Genomic DNA, 22,137 nt, shown 5'->3' with positions numbered 1-22,137 from the left:
ACGTGGAGGATGCCCAGGTTTGAGGGATGGTGACTTGGAAAGGTGGAGGGACCATCCTTGAGATTGGGAATGAGGCAGGGGCTGCTGGTTGTTGTCACGTTCCTTCTTTTCCCTTCTACATTCAAACTCCCCATCTTTACGCTGTCAGTGCCAGAATCGTGGGTGGCTACAAGAAAACGGAGACTGGCAAGAAACAGGAACTGGGAAAGTCAAAGCAGATGCCAGGCCCAGGAATGAGCCCAACTCCAACAAAATAGGAACAGTAATTCCTTGCATGTTCACAGTGCTTTACAGTTTCTAAAGCACCCCAAAATGTGTTCTCTTATGTCACCCTCATATCAGCCAGGTGAGGGGGACATTTAACTAGGAAAAGAAATAGGCTCAGGGAAGCCAAGGGTTGTAGAGAGCACAGCCCTGGTGTACCACAGGCTGGGAGGAAAAAGAGGACGGGGACAGACTCAGGCCTGGCCTGGGATGGGGACTGGAGCAATATATAGGAAGCTGGCAAATGCAAAGCCAAGGCCTAATTATTTACTGAGCATCTACAGACAAAAGCTGCTTCTTACATACCTCGTCCCCTTTACTCTTCCTGTGACCATAAGGTGGACGCTGTTACCATCCCCATTTTGCTCCAGATCTCCGGCACCAACACGTAACCACACGAGCCCGCGTGTCTTCTGCGCGTCATTACTGATCTCTTGGATACCGCTTCTGTGGTTGGAACCTAGTGCCTGCAGGGGAACGCAGGGTGCTGGCTGGCCTCCTTACCCCTCCCATGCACACTGGTGTCCTCACTGCCCTTGAATCCCGTAGAGTCATGCTGTTTCTGGGCTCTGAAACCACCAGGGGCTTCTGACAGGCCACACTCTTCATTGATCCCCCAGCCACAGGCCTTGCCCAAAGTTTGGGACAAGTTGACCCTAGTTATAGGGATTCATTCATTCATACGTTCAACTGATATTATTAAATGCCAACTGCGTGCCAAGCACTGTGTAGGGTGAGAGCATAGTACCTGGTATGGTAAACACTTTTCTTGACCTCAAGGAGCCTGTGTTGGGTCTGGAGTGTCCTCCAGTCTCATGTGTCCCCAGTGCAGCAATGTCCAGAGGTGGGGCTTTGGGGAAGCGACTGGATGATAAGGGATCTGAGGACTGCTGGCAGATGGGACCTGACTGAGGAAGCAGGTCAAGGGGCGTGCCCTGGAAGTCGCGATCTTCTCCCAGTGGCCCTCTTACTCTCTCCTCATGACAGCCTTCATGAGTGGAGCAGCTTACCTCTGCCACACCCTTCACCGTGGGGTTCTGCCTCACCTCAAAACCAAAGGAGTAGGGCTATCTGACTATGGACCGAGACCTGTGAAACCATGAGCCAAAATAAACTTTTCCTGCTCTGAGTTGTTTTTGTTAGGTATTTTGGTCACAGTGACATAAAACTAACTAACATAGCCTGCAGTCCAGCAGGGTATACAGACAACAAGTAACTATAAGTTCCCTAAAGAGACTTGTAGAGAGTTATGGGAATGTACTGTAAAGGAAGTAGGGGGAAAGTATAGGGGAAAGCTGAGGGAGTGGGAAGGGCAGCATGAGCAAAGGCCCTGAGGCAGAAAGGAGAACTACACATGTTCCAGATGAGGCTGGAACAGCAGAGACCAAATCTTGTGGGACTTTCTTTGCAGGTTTAATGAGGTATTTTGGTTTTGAAGTGGGTATGGGAAGTGTTGGGACAGAGACAGCAGTGAGAAACTTTTTATTAGTAACTTGATCTGTCGGCTGACTCCATTTGGATCCAAGGTTTCATCTTAGATGACTAGATCCTAGATTTGGTCTCCCAAAGCAGAGCGCTTGCCTTGACGACTCTCCAGCAGCTCTGTCCTATATCTGCTGCCCTGTGGTGCTGAGGTCTGATGGAGTAGAGATAATTCACTATCTACCCAGGATCTTCCTAGATCCCTTGTTCTTGATCCCTTGTTCCTAGCCAGAGTCTGGCTGTATTCAGGCATTCTCCTTTCTGTACGGGGCCTATGCTCCAGGGAAGCTGGCCACAGCCCACCCACAACCCAGCTCCAGAGAAGGGTCCTAACTGCATGAGGCAGTATTAGCATCCCATTCCCCTTGATTGATTTAGGCACAGGCATGTGGGGAGGAGCCTGAAGAGAGAGGGGCTTCTGAGAAAGATATCTCACTCAGAGACAGCCAGAAGGAGAATGTCTTTTCTTCTACTGGACATTGCATTGTCTGCATGGGATACCTGGATCTGGGCAGCCCTTTTGTGACTATGAGGGAAGTCAGACTAATGACAAAGAACCCACTCAGAGTAGCTGCAGAAGACAACAAGAACATTGCTTTGATGGCATCACTGAGCCGCTGTGGAGAGGCTCTTCCTTCCTCTTGAGAGAGTTCTTGCCACATGAGATAATGCATTTTCTTATCACTAAGGCCACTGAATTGGAGCTCTTCTGCTACTAGCATCCAAAAGCATGATCTATGTCCCTCGGGTGCTCCCTGCTCACCACCTGCACCTCTGAGGCTGTCTCGTCCTTGTACACCTGCGCAGACCACAGAGAATTTCTGTGGCTGCACTCCTCTGACCTGCCAGAACCTTGTAAGTGCTCTACTGATGGCACCAAAGTCCCCTTTCCCTCGCTTCCCAGCAATCTAGTGTTAGATCTTCTACCATGTCTGGGACTTACGTCCCTCAAAAGTGACTTGGACCTTTGTGCATTGCATTCGGCGGGTCCTTGTAACTAGGGATAAACAGGCTCTGCCAAGTCCTGGGTGCTCTCCAGCTGGACTGCCCTTTTACTGGCCACTTGGCTTATTCAGCAAAAGATGTTCCCATGTTGAGATTAGCAAGGCTGTAATCAGAAAACAGAGTCAAGGTGAGTGCTGGGGAAGACCAAGAAGCCACGAGGAGGGGGAAGACAGAGGCTGGGTTAGGGCCCAGCACTTGGAGGCAGACAGGGAGGAAGGAGCAGGTAGGAGACAAGCAGACAGGCAAGATTCTGACTCCTAACTCTGCTCCCCCTCCTGTCAGCCCCGCCCAGGTCTCCTGTAGTTCTCAAAGTTCTCTCAGTGAAGCACTTGGACTCTCCCTGTTACCGTGGTTTATATTTGGACTCCAAATCAGTTTGATTCAACATACAGATCGCCTACTCCTGGACCAGGTACTGGAAATGCATTGATGAATTGTTGCCTTGGCTTCTAAGAGTATGCCATCAAAATAGCTTGCTGTCCCTGCCCCGGGCCGTAGAGACCCTGTCCCTATCCCTATTCCTTGCCCCTGAAGCCAGAGCATTCTCCTCTTCCTTCTACACTCTCCTTCCTTATGATTCCCCTGAATCTTTACCTCTGCCAGGGAATTTTTCCTGCCTCTTACCAATTGGTACATTTTATGCCATTTCAGCAACCCTTGGAAATTTCCTACTGAATTCCATCCAGCTAAGATTAACACAGCACGTTATCCTTTGGTCTTCAGAGAAGAGTGTGTGTGTGTGTGTGTGTGTGTGTGTGTGTGTGTGTGTGTGTTTGCCTCATTCCTGCCAAACACCACTTTCCCCAGTGCATTGTCATCTGGACAAATGTAGAAGGCAGCTGAGCCCAGGCCCTCCTGCCCCAGGCTCCCTGCTGAGTCCCTGCCCTTTTTCTAGATGTGTCCCCTTGATGTTCTTCCTAGACCTTAGATTCGTCATGCCCAAACCTTCATTTCAACCTTCTCTTCCTCTTCTTTCCCTGTTCTTGGATGATAGCCACATCGGCCACCCAGCCACATGGACGCAAGACCCCTGATTTGTCCCCAGTGAACACATGCAAACCACTGCTCAGCCACACACAAAAGCCATAGACTCCACAGCTCCACAGATCTTCACCCGGGTACGGTCACGCCAGACACAAAACATGAAACTCATATTCCCACACTGTCTATACTCAACCCAGAGGCCTGGTCGGTTTCACAGAAATGAAATGAGAACCACAGAGAGGCAAGCAGAAGCCCACCTTTTCATGGAGTCGCAGCAAGTCACGCAGGATGATAAATACACGTGCACACTCACACACATGGTCCTGGGTGACACGCTTTGCACCAGCAGCATCCTGGGGAAATGAAACATCATTAAGTCCATTCATCTTGAACCCAGACCCAGGACCCAAGTCCATCAATCCTGCTGGGGAAGGAGACGGGTGTTGCCTTTCCCCTGTTCTTGACAGCCCCATGATTTGTGGCTGCTCCGTGGGCCCTGATGCCATAATTCACCCTCAGTGACCACGATCTGACTGCCCAGCCTGGCATTTTGCCTGCCTCGGACTCCAGGCCTGTCCTTCTGATCCCAGAACCAAGCTACGTCCATGACCTGTGGCCCTGGAGATCACGTAAGGACTGTCCACATGCAAGGCTGTAGAGAGGATCTCAAGATGCTCCCCCACCCCTACGTCTTCCAGGACCCCCTGAGCTGAGCCCTGGCCAGGGCACGTCAGGCGACACCCTCCCTGTGTCTAGACCACAGTTAACCCACGCTGCCTTAAACACAGCGCAAAGAGGCCCCTGGCAGCCGGAGCCTGGGGATGGCGGCGGTGAGGATCCAGGCTTCCTGCACCGCCGGGAGGCTTCTGTTCCCGGCGCCCTGCCTTCCCTTCCCCATCTCCACCACGCGCACAGGCTGTGGAGGCTCCAGGGCTGCCTTCCTGAGGAAGGGCGGTTCCTAAAGCACCCCTGGGCCGGGTTCACCGTGAAGGTGCAGCTGCGTCCTCCTGGGGAAGACAGGGGAGATGGCACAAACGCTGCTGCGGTAGGATGCGGGGTCTGGGTGAGTGGGGAGACTGCGGTAATGATGGGGTGAGCTTTAGGGCAGAGATCCAACTCACAAGGCCACTTGCTCTGGGCTCCAACATGAGAAGGACAGACTTTCTTCTTAATTGCTGAGAGCCAGGAACAGGCTGTCCAGTGCATATGGAGCCTGCTGGAAGGGGCTTTGATAAACCCTGGGTCAGACTCAGTTCCCCTGGTATTCTGCCTCTGCCCATTGGGAATCACATGAGGAGGGAGTCTCCAGGGATTAATTAGCCACAATTAGCTGCAAGCAGGCCCCAGGGAATCCCATCCCAAACTGCTCTTTTGACCTATTGCCCCCCTTCTGTCTTGGAATGTATATTTTAACCCTTGTCTATCTCCCTGGTCCTCATTGGAATACTCAAACGTTGTTGGGAAAACTGATCAGTCCTTTAGAAAACAATAAAACTAGTGTCACGCTTCATTCTTCACACCAGAATAAATCAAAGGGATAAAAACATAAAATATAAAAAGCGAAATGAGTGTGCGGACAAGTACTAAAAGTATAAATGTTTGTATTGTCTAAAGGAAAATAGGCCTTTCTCAGCATGGTGGGATATATAAAAGTTGTAAAGGAACAAGCTGGGTAGACGTAACCATATAAAAATCAAGTACTGAGGAAGGACAAAAATAAATATTGTTGAAAGTCAGGAGGAAGTAGAAAAAAATATTAGGGTTACTAATATGCAAAATAGCTAATAAACAAGTAGCTCCCACAAACAAGAAGTAGGCAAAGAACTTGACCGGACAACTCAGAGATGAAATATGAATGTCCATTAAGAACAAAGTACAAGTGCTAGTTCAATACTCACCAAAGAAATGCAAATTGAAAAGAAGTGACAATTGTCACCTCTTGGGTAGACAAAAGTTTGTTTAAATGGACAAGGGAATTTGCTGTTGGTAATAGTGTAAAGAAAGGGTCTCTCCTACTAGTGGGAGAGACGTGAACAGGTTCAGTGTTCCTGGAGGCCATGGACCACTGTTGCCATGGCAGTAGCTAATAAACACAGCCCTTACTGCACACCCAGCCCTCGTTCTAAGTACTTTGCATGTAGTGGTTTATTTAATCTAAACAGTAATCTCATGAAGCGAACCCTACTATTATCCCATTTCACAGATGAGAAAACTGAAGCCCAATAAGTTTCTGTAGTTTGTCAGAGGCACCTTTGCTAAGAAATGGCAAAAATGGTGTTGAATCTCAGATACCTGGCTCCACTATGCCATTCTATTCCAAAATGTTAATTATGCAAACCCTTTGTCCTAGAAGTTTCTCTGCTGGGAATTAATCTTTAGAAGTTAATTAGGCAAGTGCACAGAGATATATACATTAGAACATTGCTCTCTGTGTCAAATCTGGCAGTGAAAAAATGGGAAACAACATAAATGTTCATCAATAGGAGATCCATTGACTAAATTATGTTACTTCCATAAGACAGAATGCGATGCAACCATTAAAAAAGTATGATGTATATTTATATTCACTGATATGGAAAGATTTCGACAACATATTGTTGAGTGGAAAAGCAGGTTGCAAAACAGCATGCATAGTATGATCCCATTTAGGTAAAATTATATATATATCACTCAAGATCTGAGAGGATGCTCACCAAAACGCTAAAGGTTATTATCTTGAGATGGCGGGGATTTCAGGGAATTTTTATTTTCTGCTTTCTTCCTTTCTTGTGTTGTTCAAATTTTGTACAGTGAGCATATATTATCTTTGTAAACAGAAAAGGCAATTTTTAAAAATGAGCCTACTTGAATTGGCGTCTCCTTGCTCATATCTCTCAGCTCTTTGTTCGAGCAGCCTGGAACGCCTGCCTACTATGTGTGAGGCCCAGGAGCCGGAGGACACAGAGAGAAAAGGACACCAGGAGGCAATGGGACAGAGACCAGGCCTCAGTGGGGAACAGGGAAAGAGACACACTTCTGCTGAGGGCTATGGGAACAAGCAGAGGCAGAAAGGCGTGCTGAAGATGGACCAGCCAGTGGGGAAGGCCAGAAGGTAGACACAGGTACTTGGTATGGGCGCCATGTCCTGGCTCCCAGGTTGACTAATGCTGTCCTGTTAATGAAGTGAGTGATTAATAGCCAGGGGGATAGAGAGCTGGTATATGAGATTAATCCCAGTTAATGAATCCATTGTTAACAGCATTAAATAGCAACAGGGGGAGGGGGAGCGGCCTGCTCTCTCCTCTCAGTGCACCCAGGCTGGCTGCCTGTGCAGCCGCTGGAGAGGCAGGCTCTTGGCCAGAGGCAGGAGAGCAGGAGAGAAGGAGAAGAAAGGCATGTGCCCCACACGCCTCCTGTGAGCCAGTGCTTTCTCGCACGCTCCCACGTCTTAGGTGGGCAGCGTCATCACCCCTGTCTTGCTGGGTTGCCCCTGTCCCTGGCTGCTGTGCCCTCTCTCTGATGCCAGGCCAGGTTCTTGCTGTCAGGCCATAATCCCTTCGAGGGCAAGCTGGGTGACAAGGCCCAGAGAGGGGAAGGTGCAAGGGGAGGCCATGAGGGAAAGCGGCCACTGGTCACTGGAGAAGAAGGGACAAGAGGAGCTCTCCAAGAACCAGGATCCAGAGACCCCTTGGGTGGTAAGATGGAGACAGAAAAAGTGGGCCAGGAGGTGCTCAGAGGAGCAGGGGCTAGGGAGGGCCCCCTTGCATGCTCTGCCTCTCTTTCGGGACCAGGTCTCAGGGCCTCCCAAGGCCAGGTGTTGACAGAGCTGTCGGCCAGCCCAGAGCCTTTCCTGCCATCCCGGGTGCCTAGCCAGAGCTGTCTGAGTGGATGAACCCAGCTCCTTCCTGCCTGCCTCAGTCCTCCTCCAGAGCGTTCTGCTGTCGTCTTCTCGGCCTGAGCCTGTCTAGGCACTTCAATAGAAGCTGCAAACATGCTACCTTGTTTGTCCCTCACGATGACCTGGGTAATCAGTGACATCATTTCCATTTTACAGATAAGGACACCGAGGCCAGGAACAGACACTGTCCTGCCCAAGATCACACAGCAAGTAGAGCCTGAGTTTGAAAGTGTTCTACCAGCTCTAAGCTCCTTCTGCCGCTTCCTCTACCTTCTGAAGGCCCAGCAGCCTTCAGAGTGTGGCCTCCGGGCCCCCAGCTACTGGCAACTTGTTAGAAACGCTTTTCTTGGGTGCCACCCAGACCTGCAGGGTGGTCCCTGCCATCTGGTTTAACAAGCCTGGATGATTCTGAGACCCGCTGCCCAGCATGGAGGGGGCTTCTCTCCCCGGGCAGCAGAAGGCCTTCCAGGGAAAGCAGAACGAGTCCTCTGAGTCCTCCTGCTCTTCAAACCTGCAAATGCCACACTCCTGGGGACCTCTTCTCTTCTCTGTCTACGCCCTCCCTCTGGGTGATATCATCTCATCCCATGGCTTTCAACAACATTTCTATGCTGACAGCTTCCCAATTTATATCTCCAGGCCTGACATCTCCCCTGAACTCCCATCTCATACATCCCGCTACCTAGCTGACATCTCCACTTAGATGTCTAAAGCCATCTCAAAATTAAAGTGAACCCTCACTGTCCCCAAACCTGCCACCCCTCCCCCACCTCGGTAAGCAGCATCTGTATTTACCGGTGGCTGAAGCCCAAAGTCCAGGAGTCATCCTTTACTCCTCTCTTTATCTCATAGCCCACGTTCATCCAACAGGAAACCCAGCTGGTGCTATTTTTGAAATATATTTCAGAGCTGACTGCTGTTTACCACCTCCACCCTGCCACTGCTCTCCAAACTGTCTTTCTCTTCTCACCTGGACTTGTGCAGTAGCTTCCTACTTAACCCCTTGGCTCCCAATCCTACTCCCTGCATTCTGTCTCCCAAGTGATCCTTTGAAAAGCTATAGTTGAGATTGTCCTGGTCAAACCCTGCCCAGTGACTTCCCAATGGATGTAGAATTAAAACCATAGTCTTTGCTTTGACCTGTAAAGCCCCCCATAGCTTACAACTCCCCCATCCTTTACTTCTCTTCAAACTCATCCACACTCACAGGACACTTGCCTTCTTGGCACCCCTTGATAACAGCAAGCATACTCCCACCCCAGGGCCTTTGCACAGGCTATCGCCTCTTCTGGGAAGAGTCACACAATGGCTAAATTCAGTTCTTTGCCTAAAAGTCAGAACTACCTGTCCTACCACCTCCTGATGCCCTTAATTTCTTTACTCAGTTTGTTTTTTGCATAGCATAACCTGTCATTACACCATAGGTTTATCAGTTTTTGTCTGTCTCCCCTTTCAGATGGTAAGCTACATGGGGGCAGAAACTTTTCAATCACTCAGCAACTAGAATGGTGTCTGTATTTTCTGAGCCAGTCAATGAATGAATGAATGAATGAATGAAGAAATGGATGGATGGGATGCATTTCTCTGAACTTCTCTTTCCTCACTTGTAAAAATAGGCATGCTCTCTCCTATCGTACCTGACAAGTAAACACGTTAAAATACATAGCTCGCGACTAGCAGTATTGTGGATAACAAATGACGGATTTTCTCATTTTCTCATTCTTGCCTCCCTCCCTTCCCTTGCTTCAGAAGCCGTGTTGTCTCCTTATCTCCTGCCACCTTGCATGTGAGCCTCGAGTTGGCCTGGAGTTGACCAGGTTTTGCCAAGGGTTAGTAAATAGCCTGACAGTGGTCAGGTCCATCTTGCCATTGTCCCTAGGAGAAAACATGACAACAATACACTCGCACCTGTATGAAACTTTACAGCTTCCGCTCCTCTGCTGACACCAGTCTTCACAAACACCCCATGAGGTCTGCGCGTTTCACCTGTGGACGGCTCAGGATGGTGGCAGTGGTGGGAGTCAGTCCCTCATCCTCGGACACCATCCTCTCCGTTCTCCCCCCACCTCAGGCCCCAGCTCCTTGCTCCCCAGCTCTCCCTTGTGCTGATCGCCCTCTCTGGGCTTCAGTCTCCGAGTTCCACTTGCACACTGATCTCCGGCTCCCCTGCTCCTCCTCCTAGAAGTCCTCTTGGGTCTCTCTCTCTGAGCATCTCCTCTCCTTGACGCTGGACTCTCTTGCTCTGCTTGCTGATGGTCTCCTGTGTGGTTTTGCTCATCAACTATAACAATAGTGGCACATAATTCTTAGGTTGTATTTGCTCTCGATGTAGGCGAGCACCTCCAAGATGTACAGAGGAAAAAGTCAAAGCTCCTCTTCCCTGCCTCCCTTCCCCAATCCCATTCCCCCTTGTAGTATCCACTGCCCACACCCTGGCCTGGCTGCTCGCAGCCCCTTCCACCCATTGATGCACCTATGTAGGCTCATAAGCCAGAAATGTCACGTCAGAGATGGGATCATGCAGTACTGATGCTTCAACTTGACCTTTTCTTCACTTGGCGATGTTTTCGAGACTGAGCCCTGTCCGCACAGAGTCGCTTTATAAGAGCTGTAAGACTACAGATGCGCTTTGATTCATTCAATCGCTTCTGTGCTGGTGGACATTGGGGTGGTTTCCGACTTTTCACTATCAGAGAGAACCCTGCAGAGAGTCTCAAGTGGACGTCTGTGAGCACGCGTGTGTTTCTCCCAGAGAGAAAACTGAAGGTGGAGACTCGGGGCTGGCACCATAGCTCACTGGGAAAGTGTTCGCCTCACATGTGCAAGGTCCTGGGTTCAATTCTCCGCACTGCAAGAGGAAGAAAAGAAGAAAGAAAGGAAAAAAGAGAAAAAAAGTGGAGTCACAGGGGTAGGACACCCCTTCAAAGAAACTGAGGAGATTTACACTCTGCCGGTGGTGTGACACACTGATCCTGTCTGAACTTACAAAGCACTTCTGTGAGCACTATTTCATTTGCTCCTCGCAAGAACACTTAGAGGCATAAGCCTGGGACCTTTGACAGGTGAAGACTGGAATTCAACCCCATCTTGCCTCTTTCCAAGGCTCATGCTCGGGTCTGGTCATTCAGATAGGTCCCCAGGTCCCAGGACCAACAGTGGGGTGGGTGTGTGCTGGGGCATCCCAGGGGGGTCATGAGCAACAGAGGAGCCTGGGGGGGTCTCTGGAGTGGGGAGTCTAGAGGTTAGGGTACTTGGGGGGGGCTTCTTCCCACTCCTACCACGGCTCAGAGGAGCCTGGGCTCAGGCTGAGAAGCAGGGCTGCTATGTTGCCATGGAAACGAGGGCTCCTCTCTCCCTCACAGCAGGAATCACGGTGATTGGGGGTGGGGGGTGGGAGGAGGACGTTTCCCTGGCAGCACCAAGGGTTGGGGCTAGGAGGCCGGTCACTTCTCCCCCTTCTTCTCCCCATTCTTCCCGACAAGGCCCAGCAGCCAGCAGTTGGTGGTGGTGAGGCGGTGGGGCTGGAAGGAACTGGGAAGGGAGACAGCCATTGGGGGTCGGGTAGGAGTCAGAGGCTCCCCAGAGAAGCTGTAGAAGGTCCCTCCTCTTAGACATCCAATGCATCAAGGGTGCACAAGTGCCCCAAGCACTGACCACCCACATGCAGACCTCCCTCCGCTGGCACTCAGAGAGTCAGCACCACACTGGAGCCCAGCACGCCCAGGCTTACCCAAGGCACATGTGCATATGAACTTCCTACACACATACACACACAGCCAGCCACTCACGTGCACAGTCATGCACTGACAGGTTTGCACACTCATTCAAACACTGTCACACCCACACGCGCACGCTGCAGGCACCTGCCACCTGATGCACGCATGTGGCTACATAGTCACGCTCGCATGTGAACACGCACACGCACACCTTTCTCTGCTTCGTGAGTGACTGTCAGTCCCTGAAAGGGCCTTTCGTCTCTCTATCTCCTCCTACTCACTCCCCCTCTTCGCCACCTCTCCCCTCGGCCCTCAGACTGTCCTTGGTGGGAGCCCTGCCCTCTGGGCTCAGCCCTGGAAGAAGATGCTGTCATTTACAAGGGAGAAGATTCTCAGACATAGACAGTGCTCAGCCTTGAAAGGGGAGGAAGGGCTGGGTTTGCTTGGTGCGTTGTTGAGTTTGATACTCCACCCACCTCTCCTTCTAGATGATACTCCTGCCTGATCCTGTGCTGGATTTAACAGCAGCAAAAACTACCCCCCCCCCAACAAAACAAACAAAAACCTCCCACAAGCTTGCCACAGTATGTGAAATTGTGAATATCCAAGTAACTATGGTTAATAATAATTGGCAGCTAAGTAGCTATTTGCAGAGGCCGGGAGTAATAGGTGCTATGCTGTCAATGGTAGCACTTATTCCTTATGTCCACCTTCCAGTTAGGGAATATTATGTCCATTTTGCAAAGAAGGAAACTGAAGCTTACAGAGCTCCCCTAGATTCCACGTGATGGAACTGGGCCAACAACTCAGATCTGCCAGACCCACTGATTCTAAACCAAGGGACCCTGACCTTGCATGGCCAGGTTTGCGTGCACTGAGCTCCTACACCATGCAAGGGCACTTGGACTGAAGATCTGGACAATGGCAGGTTGACTGACACCAGGAAAGCAGACACCTGCAAGCTGAAACTTCATACTGGTTACCCCTCTCCCTAGGTCCTGGGATCATTCTCTATCTTCCAACTGGGGAACTCACAGATGGTCTCTGGGACCCCAACTGCCCTGCGTTGCATTTGAACCTCTTCTTTCAACCTTACCTCTTCACATCACTAGCTTACTGAGACTTCCAAGTTCCCAACTGCACATTGAGTCTTTTGCAGAGAATTATTCTAGTTCCATTTCCCTTCTGGTTCACTCAAACCAAGCCCAGGGAGCTTTTTGGTATAGACACAATGGTTCATGGAGATGTCATGCTAAACATGGCTTAGTTAATTCCTGAGAGGAATTCTGTTCTCAGTTATTATATTTTTTCTTCCAGCTATACTGCAATTATATCCTCCTAGTTTCTTAAAGGTAAAATGTTCTTTTTATTGAATGTGCTGACTTGACAAAATTTTAAGTTGCCCGGCTCTATGGGTTCACCATTTTTTTTCCCCTTTCCATAAAAGGGTCTGGGAATTAGGTTGCCTACAAATCTAATCTAACCCCTTATTTTCACAAACTAGAAAAAGGAATCCAAGAGAAGAGGCTTAACTTGTCAAAGAATCAGCTTTATTTGTGAGCTGTACAGACTCTGGGATCAAAGACCTGGTTTAAAACCAATCCAGCTATTTTGTGACCACAACTGGGCAAGTCACTAGACCAGGGTATGGCTCAGTTTCCTCATTTATTCATGGGCTGATCAAAAAATAAATAAGACACTGCATGGTTATCACTTTGAACCTAAAGTGTCATGGATTGTTAGTTGTCATAATCCTTCAGCTGCACAGCTGAGCCTGTAGCCAAGCTTCCTGGCCCATGTCCTATTATTCCTCCCTGCCTCAGTGTGCTCCAGAGGGACAAGGGTAGGCTATGGAGTCAGAGACTTGGCTCAAACCCCATCAGTGCCTTCACTAGTTGCACAACTATGGAAAGAAAAAAAAAAAAAAAAAAAAAAAAAAAAACTTGTGTCCTCAGTGGTTCTTCATCTGAAAAGAGGGATTATAACAGTTACTTTGTGGTTGACAGGATTATATGAATTAATATACGGGAACATGGTTGGCTGAAAATAAGTGGGTATTCTCTCCCTTTCTCCCAGATCCCTTTCTCTGGCTGTCATTTCCTGAATTTCTTCAGTGGTGACCAATCTTCTACTTTCTTTGAAGGAGGATTTGATTTTGGAAAGAGACTAAGGTCACAAAGTCTCCCCCAGCCAGGGAGGCAGAGGGTAAGTAATGGAGCCCAGGAAGGAATAGCCTCTGTGTCCAGGCAGGCTCCAGCTCTGCAGCAGGGAGGAAGAGCTCCTCCTTGGGTGGCTCGGGGGCCAGTTCAGAAGGAGATCAGTGTTGCCGGGGGCCCACATTTCCACATTGCATGGCTTCTTCTGGAGCCTTCAGGGGAATCGGGTTTGTGTCTCCCAGGACAGGGGTGGTCATCATGTTGGCAGTTCAGAGGGGATGGCTCTGGCCTTGGAGACTACCTTTCATCCTTGTCAACCAGATGTCAAAGCCAGAATGACACATCATCCAGTCCACTCCCCCAGGTTTGATAAATGAGAGAAGTGAAAGTTTTCCTCCCCCACATGTGCTCTGATGGACAGTAGGAAAACTTCAAGTGCAGTTCAGATAGTGCACACTAGAAAGTGACCTTGGAAATATCTAGCCCAACTCTCCTTCCTTGCCCATCCTAAATTACAAATAAGGAAAGGGAAGGTCAGGTTGAGAAAAGCCACATGCCCAAAGTGACAGAGCTCTTGTACACCCAAGTCTCCTGACCTTCATTCACCCTGTGTCAGGCTACTGCTGAGAGACACAGCTGTCTAAATGAAGAGCACATGCCTGCTCTCCCAGGCTTTCCTGAGAACAGCCAAGGAACAACAAGAGCAAGCCCAAGAAGAAATGCTAGGAGGAGGTAGGCCTCCATCTAGGAGAAATGGGCCACGTCAATGGGATGACACGTTAAGGGGAAGCTTTCTGCTAATGGCTCTTCTGTCAGCAGAGGACAGCAGGCTAGCAGCTGTGTCCCTGACTTTCGCGTTGGCCAGGAAAGTCAACTCCTGTCTGGTCTTCACCTTCTCATCTGTGAAGGAGAATGGATGTGGCATGTGTAATCTCCTGACCCTTTCCCCACAACCCCAAACCCTGCAACCCCCAGGATCCCACAGCAGGCTCTAATGGCCACAGAGTCAGAAATGTCCCATGCCACTAACTCCCACAATGCTCACTGGAGGAACAGAAGGGATAACTGGCTGCAAGTTTTTACCTCAAACTCCCACTTTATTCATCCCAGTATCGTGTTTGCCCTTGTGTCCCCCCATCTTCCAACCCCGTTTCAGCAGCAGGGCTGGGGCCCGAGCCTGGGAAAACTGCGCCACCTAGGGGCAGACAGCCTCCGCTGCAGCGTGGTGGAGGAAGAAGACTGCGCAGCTGTGCGTTCCCTGCTGGCATCAGGGATGGCTCCCGATTCTTATCTGTCTTCTGGGTCTTCATGCCACCTTGAGAAGGCCGGACACAGACGGTCCAGTAGCAATAAGGAGGCAGAGTCCAGGCAGACCTCAGGCTTCCCGGTTCCAGAAAGCTTTTTCTTTCCCCTCCTATTCCAAGGGCATCTCTAGGTGGAGTAACGGTTCTCAGGTAAGAAATGAGTAAGTCTTCCGCAACCGCTCTTCAGTCGGGCAGAAGTAATCTTAAATCATTGGGAAACATTTTTGTTTCAATCAGGATTTAGAATGGGACAGTGCTGGCTGTGAGCGGTGAGCAGCCTGGTAGAGACACCCAGGGCTTGGGTGCCTGACACACAGGGGCCAAGTCCTGGCTCTGTCAAGGATTAGCGATCCCAACCCCATTCCCTCCTCCAGGGGGAAGTCCCTGAGCTACCTGCAGGGCAGAATTAACTTCCTCATTGGGTTCTTGGGAGGATCAGCAACGAAATCTGTGAAACACTTGACCCATGGCCAGTCTCTGGTAAGCCTGTCCACCAGGCAACAGCTAGAGCCATGCCACCCCTCCTCCATAAGCCCAAGGCAAGAGCCAAAGGCCCATGGTGGCCTCGAGGACACTCAGGACCTACCTCCCTTTCCATCCCCTACCTTCTCTTTCTCCACTTCCACTCTCACTTCCCACCCAATGTCACCTCCTCTCCCTGCCTGCCACCTGCCACTGGCCGGCTCACTGTCCCCCCCACAGCCCAGTTGCAGTAACTGCTTTCTCATTGCCTGAGATAATGTATGCATGACCTGCTCCCTCACTGCCTTCAGGCTTTTACCTAAATGCCACCCTTCAGAGGGTCTTCCCCACCTCAGACTCCAACACCTGCCCTGTTTTTCCTCTCTCAGCATTTGTTGCACTTCTTTTGTTTACTTTCTGTTTCCCATTCAATGTGTTCACTGCTAAGTTCTTGGCATACAGAAGGGGCTCAACAAACATTTGTTAAATGTGTGGACGACGATTCAAATAATTTATGAAGAAAGTAAAAACAGAACACTACCCCCAATGCCCCAAATGAGTTTCCAAACTCAGAAGAGTTCACATGTGTAATACTTTCCATTTTTAAAGTCCTTTCCTCAGAGGTGCCCAGCATTTCCCACCCCCAGGACCCGAGGCAGGGGAGGGGTGGCCATGCCCGCTCTGTAGGTGGGGAAGAGGGAGCGCGGCAGATTGCAGCGCTCACATCTGGGGCCCACAGCTGGTAAGGGGTAGCGCTGAGGACCCAGACTCCAGGCTCAGTGACTGCAGAGCTTTCTCCTTCCCACGCTGCGCCTTCTATGGAGTGGGGGACCTGGAAGTACTCACACTGAAGCACTCGGTTGAAGTATTGTTCTTAGCATAAGCACAGTACTTAAGTGGCCACCCAGTCAGCTTTCCGAAGGCTATCTCAGGGGAAAGCAGAGCCTTTTGTAACATGCATGAAAGCTTACTGGGCAAGGCCAGAGACCAGTCCAGGGCAGAGAAAACCAGACCATCCAAAGTAGCATGGCAGCTTCCCAAAGCAGAGGCCACTCTGTCAGGGAGGGGATGAAGATGGCAGAAAGCAGTGCAGTGGCCGGTGGGAGAGCACTGGAGCCAGGCTCGGGGTCCTGGGATTGAATCCCAGCTCCACTGGAGGCTGTTGGCTGGTTTTCCAGGGCTCTCCTCTATTGTCACCTTGCAGCCCACCTCTGGCACAGCACTTAGCACACTGTCTTAACATGTTTGCTTTCCCCTCTGAGCCAGTGGATCTCAATTGGAAAGAAATGGAGTCCCCAGAGGACATGTGGCAATATCTGGAGACATCTTTGGTTGTCATAGCTGGGGGGCTGTTACTGGAACCCAGAAGTTACAGGCCAGAGATGCTGCTATACATCCTATACTGCACGACATCCCTTAAGAATCATCTGGCCCAAAGTGTCAACCATGACAATGGGCCTCCAGACCTGAGTCCCTGAGGTAGAAGTGCCTGAGTATTCTCTGCACACCCAGAGCTTGATGTGGCCCTGGAGGGACATCCATGAGTGTTTGCCAGTGCAGTTGGGTCAAACACAAAATCTCTCCATCTGTCCTGGCCCTAAAATTCTGTGGTTAAGCCCCTTGATTCTACACTGCAGGCCTAACACTGCCTCTCAGGTGACAGGACTGATGGACCTGGGGTCAGAGGTCAGAAGATGTCCACAGGAGAAGGGGATTCAAGTCACCTTTGTCTGTGGCACTACCTCTCTGCTTGATTCCCAGTCCCTGCTCTGCCCTGACTCACCTGTTCTCACAGGCGGCCCTGGGCATTTAGATTGAACCAACATGAGCCCAGTCGGCTCTCTCCACCCTCACCCCCTGCCAGCTCTTGGTGAGACACCTCACTCCCTTCTTCCCTGTAAACCAGGGTATTGTCTCTGACCTGCCCAGGGGTGAAGTGCTAAATAGGCATGAAAAAGTCTCACTACTGAAGGTGACAAGTTGGCTGGTCCTGTTAGGAGGATCCTGATATCAAGAACCTGGCTAGACAGGACAGCTTCCTAGAGAACCTCTGCTCAGTAAAGCTCTGGCCAACTGAAGTGCCCCAGGAGCAGGATCCAGACCAAATCTTCAACAGGCAGCCCCAAAGCAATGACCTCAGGCTGTTCAGGGTAGTGAGACAGTCCCTAGAGAGTGGAGCTGCTCCTGACATGGCACATCTCCTGGTGAAATATGGGGTGAACCTCACATCCAGTGCCACCCCCTGAAGGTGCCCCCACATCTGTGCCCTGACCAGCATGTTGACAGCCCTGCAGGGAAGAGCCACATTAGAGGAGCTGAGGCCTACAAAGGTGAAGCACTGTCGGTGGTGTCTTGGGACTTGAGCCCAAATTGTTCTTGAACCAAAGCCCCCAGCCTGCCCACCAATCCGGCCTGCATCCCCTCTATCCACTTCTCCAGGGAAGCTCGTGTGAAGGGCATTTCTAGGAGAAACCCCTTCCTCCAGCCCAAAGCAATACCATGTTGTGCTGTGGGGAGAAGAAGGGAGCCAACTAGGATTCTCACTTCTCCACACATCCTGCCCCACCTCCAGCTTTGTCCTGCCCAGTTTGAGGGAGTCCCCAGAGCTGGGAGAAAATTAGCAAGCATCCATCACCATCCCTGGCAGTTTCAGGACTGAAAAACCAAAAGTCTGCCCTTCCCACCAGCAACCTGTGAATGCTATTCCAGAGCCTCTGCTATGATTTAAAACTCTTAGCTACATTTCTAGGATACACACAACAGGGCATTCAAGACTATATTCCTCCATCCAAAATTCCTATTTCATCTTGTGCCCCACCTCACAAAGACAATTTGCTCTTCTACAGCGGGACTCCCAGCCATGTCTGCCTGGGCTGCTCTCTCCACTTGGAAATGGCTTTCCCTAGTTTTTTGACCAAGCAAATTCCTTCTCATTCAATGTCTTGAGCCCACACACTTGAGGACTCATGAAAATGTTTTGATTTCTTTTAAAATCAGAAGGGAAAAAATGAAATTTTAGGACAAAGAAAATGTTTTAATCTGTAATATTATTTGTCTTTATACCAAGATTGTGCTAGTCAGTTTTCTGTCTCTATCACAAAATGCCTGAGACAACTAACTAATAAAAAGAAAGGTTTATTTTGGTTCATAGTTTTGGAGGTCTGTGATCCTTATTGCTCTGGGCCTGTGGCACAGTATCACATTGTGGAGGGAACATGTGGTAGAGCAAAACCAGTCACCTCATCCTCTAGGAAGCAAAAGGAGAAAAAGCAAGGAGACAGGAGTCCCACAATTCCCTTCAGGGGGCATGATCTCAATGGCCTAAGGGCCTCCCACCAGACCCCGCCTCCTAAAGTTCCCCAGCACCTCCCAATGGCACCACCCTGGGGACCGTGCTTTTAACACAGGGGCTTTTGGAGAATTCAAGATCCAAACTATAGCAGGGGTTGTAAATATACTTGTTAAGTACGTGTGTGTGTGTGTAAAAAGGACCCACAAAGGCAAAAAGGCCTAAGATCCAAGAAAGTCACAATGTGGACCTGTCCCCAGCTTCAAACCCTTGTTTGGCCACTTCCTTGACTGTGTTTCACATTCCCGTGCAAGTAGCTCAGGGACAGCACAATGGCTGGCACTCAGCAAACGTTCCTGAATTCAGCGGATGTCCCTCTGCACAAATAAGGAACAGAGGCCTCCTTCACCCAGGACGCACAATGATGTCCACAGTAGAGCCGTTTCTCTTCACCTATTTATTCAAATATGTCCACAGTGTGCCAGGTACTGTCCGAGGCAGCAGGAAGCAGAAAGCATTAAGAAAACAACAAGACCCCTTCCCTCACAGAGCTCACATCCCACAGCCCCTCTGGCCAGTCTCTACCCTGCTGCCCCCATCCTTTCCCCATCCCGCCCCACCGATGTCCCCCAAATCCTTGGGACCGTGAGAGAAAACACAAGCCCAGGTCTCCTGCCTGACCTGCGCCAGCCCCTCCTCAGGCCCCATGCTTCTCTCAGAGGGACTGTATTCCCTCCTTTCCGCCCTCTCGGAAGGTGACTACTCCAGCTCCCGCGTGCTCATTAATTTCACGCTCCGTCTCCTGCGTGACTGACCTACTTTCTGCTTTTTCCCCAAGTGGCTGCCCAGGCACTGGGTCTCTCGCACACCTGGGGCTGGGTCTCCCTCAGCCCCTCCCTCTTCCCGGCAGCCAGGTGTCCCCTCAGGCCTCAGGCCTCCCCGTCCCCACCACTGGAATGGAGGCTTCTGTGGCCCTGGGGAAGGCAGGAGCAGGGGGCTTGTGTGCACAACCCTGGAATTCGTGACTGGATTCTTAGCCCCATTCCTTCTAGGTGCAGAGTCCTGAACAAGCCATCACCCAATCTGGGCCTCCATTGATTCACTTATATGTCTACCCTGTGTGTGGTTGTGAGACAAAAGAGTCTATTGGTGGGCATTGCTATGGATTCAAAAATATTCCTTGTCCAACTTCCCCCATGAACCTCCTATCCCAGCTGGGATACCTCAATTTCCAAAGAAGCTTGCTACATCCCTCTCTGTTCACAAGGTCCTTCCTGCCAGGCCCCTTTATCTGCCTCCTTCCAGGCCAAGCATGGAGAGCCCCTCCCAAGCAGTACCCTCATCCCTTCTCTTTTTATATCCCCTCAAACAGCAGTCTGCAATTCTTTATAACTTGCCTCACTCAGAAACAGACATGAGGCAGGATTTTTAATTGCTAATCCTCATTTGGTATTCATCACATCTGGGCTTTTCTGGGAGCACCCCAATGTCAAATATCCTGCCTTCTCATCCCCATGAACACATTTCACAATAATAAGAATAATAGCTGACATTCACTGTGTGCTACTCCAAGACAGGTGCTGTTTTCTAGGCTACTTAAATTGGCTTGCTAAATCCATGACTGTTCCTATAAAGCAGGTAATATTATTCCTCCTGTTTTTCAGATGAGGAAACAGAAACAAAGGAGAGGAAGAAACTTGCCCAACGGGGTGGAGTTAAATTTGGAACTGAGGCAGACTGGCCCTGGAGCCCAGCCCTAAACCATTGAGGAAGCCCAACTACTATTGCTTATGCTCAGAACTGGTTCGAACATTCCTGTCAGGGTTGGGAGTGTAGTTCAGTGGTAAAGGGCTTGCTGAGCATGATGCACAAGGCCCTGTGTTCCATTCCTAGCACTGAAAAAATAAAACACAAGTGTCCACACAGTGTATGTAATTTTCCATACAGCAAATAGGATCATTGGTCCTCTTTTCTTGGGGAGGACTGAATGGCAGTGTTCAGGCTTCTAGAACTCTTACTGGACTGGAACCAGGGAACACTGGGTTCCTTGCACACTACCTGGAAGGCCAAGGTCAATGCTGGTCCCGGCAGGGACAGGGCTCAGCTGCGTGGCTGCTCTTGTGTTACTTGGATGTTGGATACACAAAGAGCACAGAAACCATCTGATCTACTCTGAGGCTGCTGAGGAGGACATATGGTACTGCCTCAGGGGGCGGGGCAGTACCTGGCTTCAACAATGCCGTGCAGAGAGGCAGGACATCAAGGAGGATCTTCCCATTTTGCAAACTGCATTTGAAACTATGTCCAGAGGGAAGAAACAGAGAAGTCACTCAGCTACAATGCAGAGCGTGGCAGGGGCCTTAGTTCAAGGAGAAGTGCCTGGACAGTGGTCTCCCTCCGGTGGAGTTAGCCAGAGGGGAGATGCTGAATCCCGGTGACGCCACTTGAGTGGAGGGCTGCAGACATGACTTTTTATCCAGCAGAGTTCGTTTAGTTTTAATAATGATATTAGTTTGTGATTATAAAGATAAAACATGCTCATTGTGAACATTAAGAAAAATTTTAAAAGTCATCTATAATTCCACAATCCAGAAATAAAAACCACTAACACTTTGGTGCCTATTCTCTGAGCCATTTTTTTTCATGCCTATGTGTTTCCACATCATTAGGATTCTAACAGTACATGAGTATTTTCCCATTCTGAAAACCCTCCAAACCATGATTTTTAATGACTTTGTAATATCTGATCCTACAGGACCTATCACAATATATTTAACTCTTCTCTTCTTTTTACATATTTAGATTATTTTCTACTAAAACTGCAAAGACTATTGGAGCAAGAAACAGAATTGCCCGGTCACATATGAATGAAAGAAAGAACAAATGGAAGAATAGGGTTGGTCCAGATGTTTAAGGGTCTGAACAGCTGGAGAGGGGAGTGCGGAGCCAGTGCAGGGGGAAGATCTTGAGCTGGCCGTGGGAATGCTCTTTGAAGCCTTCGGAGGCAGGTGCTGCAGACAAAGCCCTGGCTACTGGTGGGCTGGTGAAGAGGCACTCCCACTTCAGGTCTGGCCTCGGGGACAAAACTCAGCAGGAACCCCAGGGAACTTGCCAACCCAGCTTCCCTGGTGGTGCAGGACTGAAAGAGGCACTCGCTCTACTTTTCACAGCATTCAAAAGCAGAACTGTCAAAAGCGGGGCCCCAAAATGTTCATATTATGTGGGAGAAAGTCTTGGGGAGAAAATGAGGAAGGAGGGGAATTATGCAATTGAAAACATGTACCAAGCCAGACAGAATAATGAAGCACAGACATAAGATTTTGCACTCAATGGAAATTGCATTTAGCCATGTTTTATGGCTTGAGAAAAAGAGAGAGACTGACTCAGAGACAGATGGAGACACGGGGCAAGGAGAAAGAGAGGGGAAAAGAGAGGAGACAGATGTGAAGAGAGCAGCAGCAGCAGCCAGATGGAGTCCCTGTGAGGAGAGCGTTGGGAGCAGTGGGGCTTGGGGCAAGTGGTCCTGTCTTTTGCACCTGGTCTGTAGGGCCCAGCAAGTCCAGAAGACCCTGACCCCAATCTGGGGACTTGGGATTAT

General features: G+C 50.0%; 1 long non-coding RNA gene across 1 annotated transcript in view; it reads right to left on the bottom strand.

Moving 5' to 3' along the window:
- Positions 1-2,736: 2,736 nt before the first annotated feature.
- Positions 2,737-22,137, bottom strand: part of LOC306663325 — a 31,434-nt gene continuing 12,033 nt past the window's right edge. The window contains exons 3-4 of the long non-coding RNA XR_013764451.1: positions 4,049-4,088; positions 2,737-2,854 (exon numbers count right to left, since the gene is read on the bottom strand). This is a non-coding gene — a long non-coding RNA (uncharacterized lncRNA). The remainder of the gene's footprint in view (positions 2,855-4,048; positions 4,089-22,137) is intronic.

This window comes from Sciurus vulgaris, assembly GCF_902686455.1.
Source record: "Sciurus vulgaris genome assembly, chromosome: 1".
NCBI classification, from domain to species: Eukaryota; Metazoa; Chordata; class Mammalia; order Rodentia; family Sciuridae; genus Sciurus; species Sciurus vulgaris.
The sequence above is the reverse complement of the archived record's forward strand: the minus strand, read 5'-3'. Positions and strand labels throughout refer to the sequence as shown.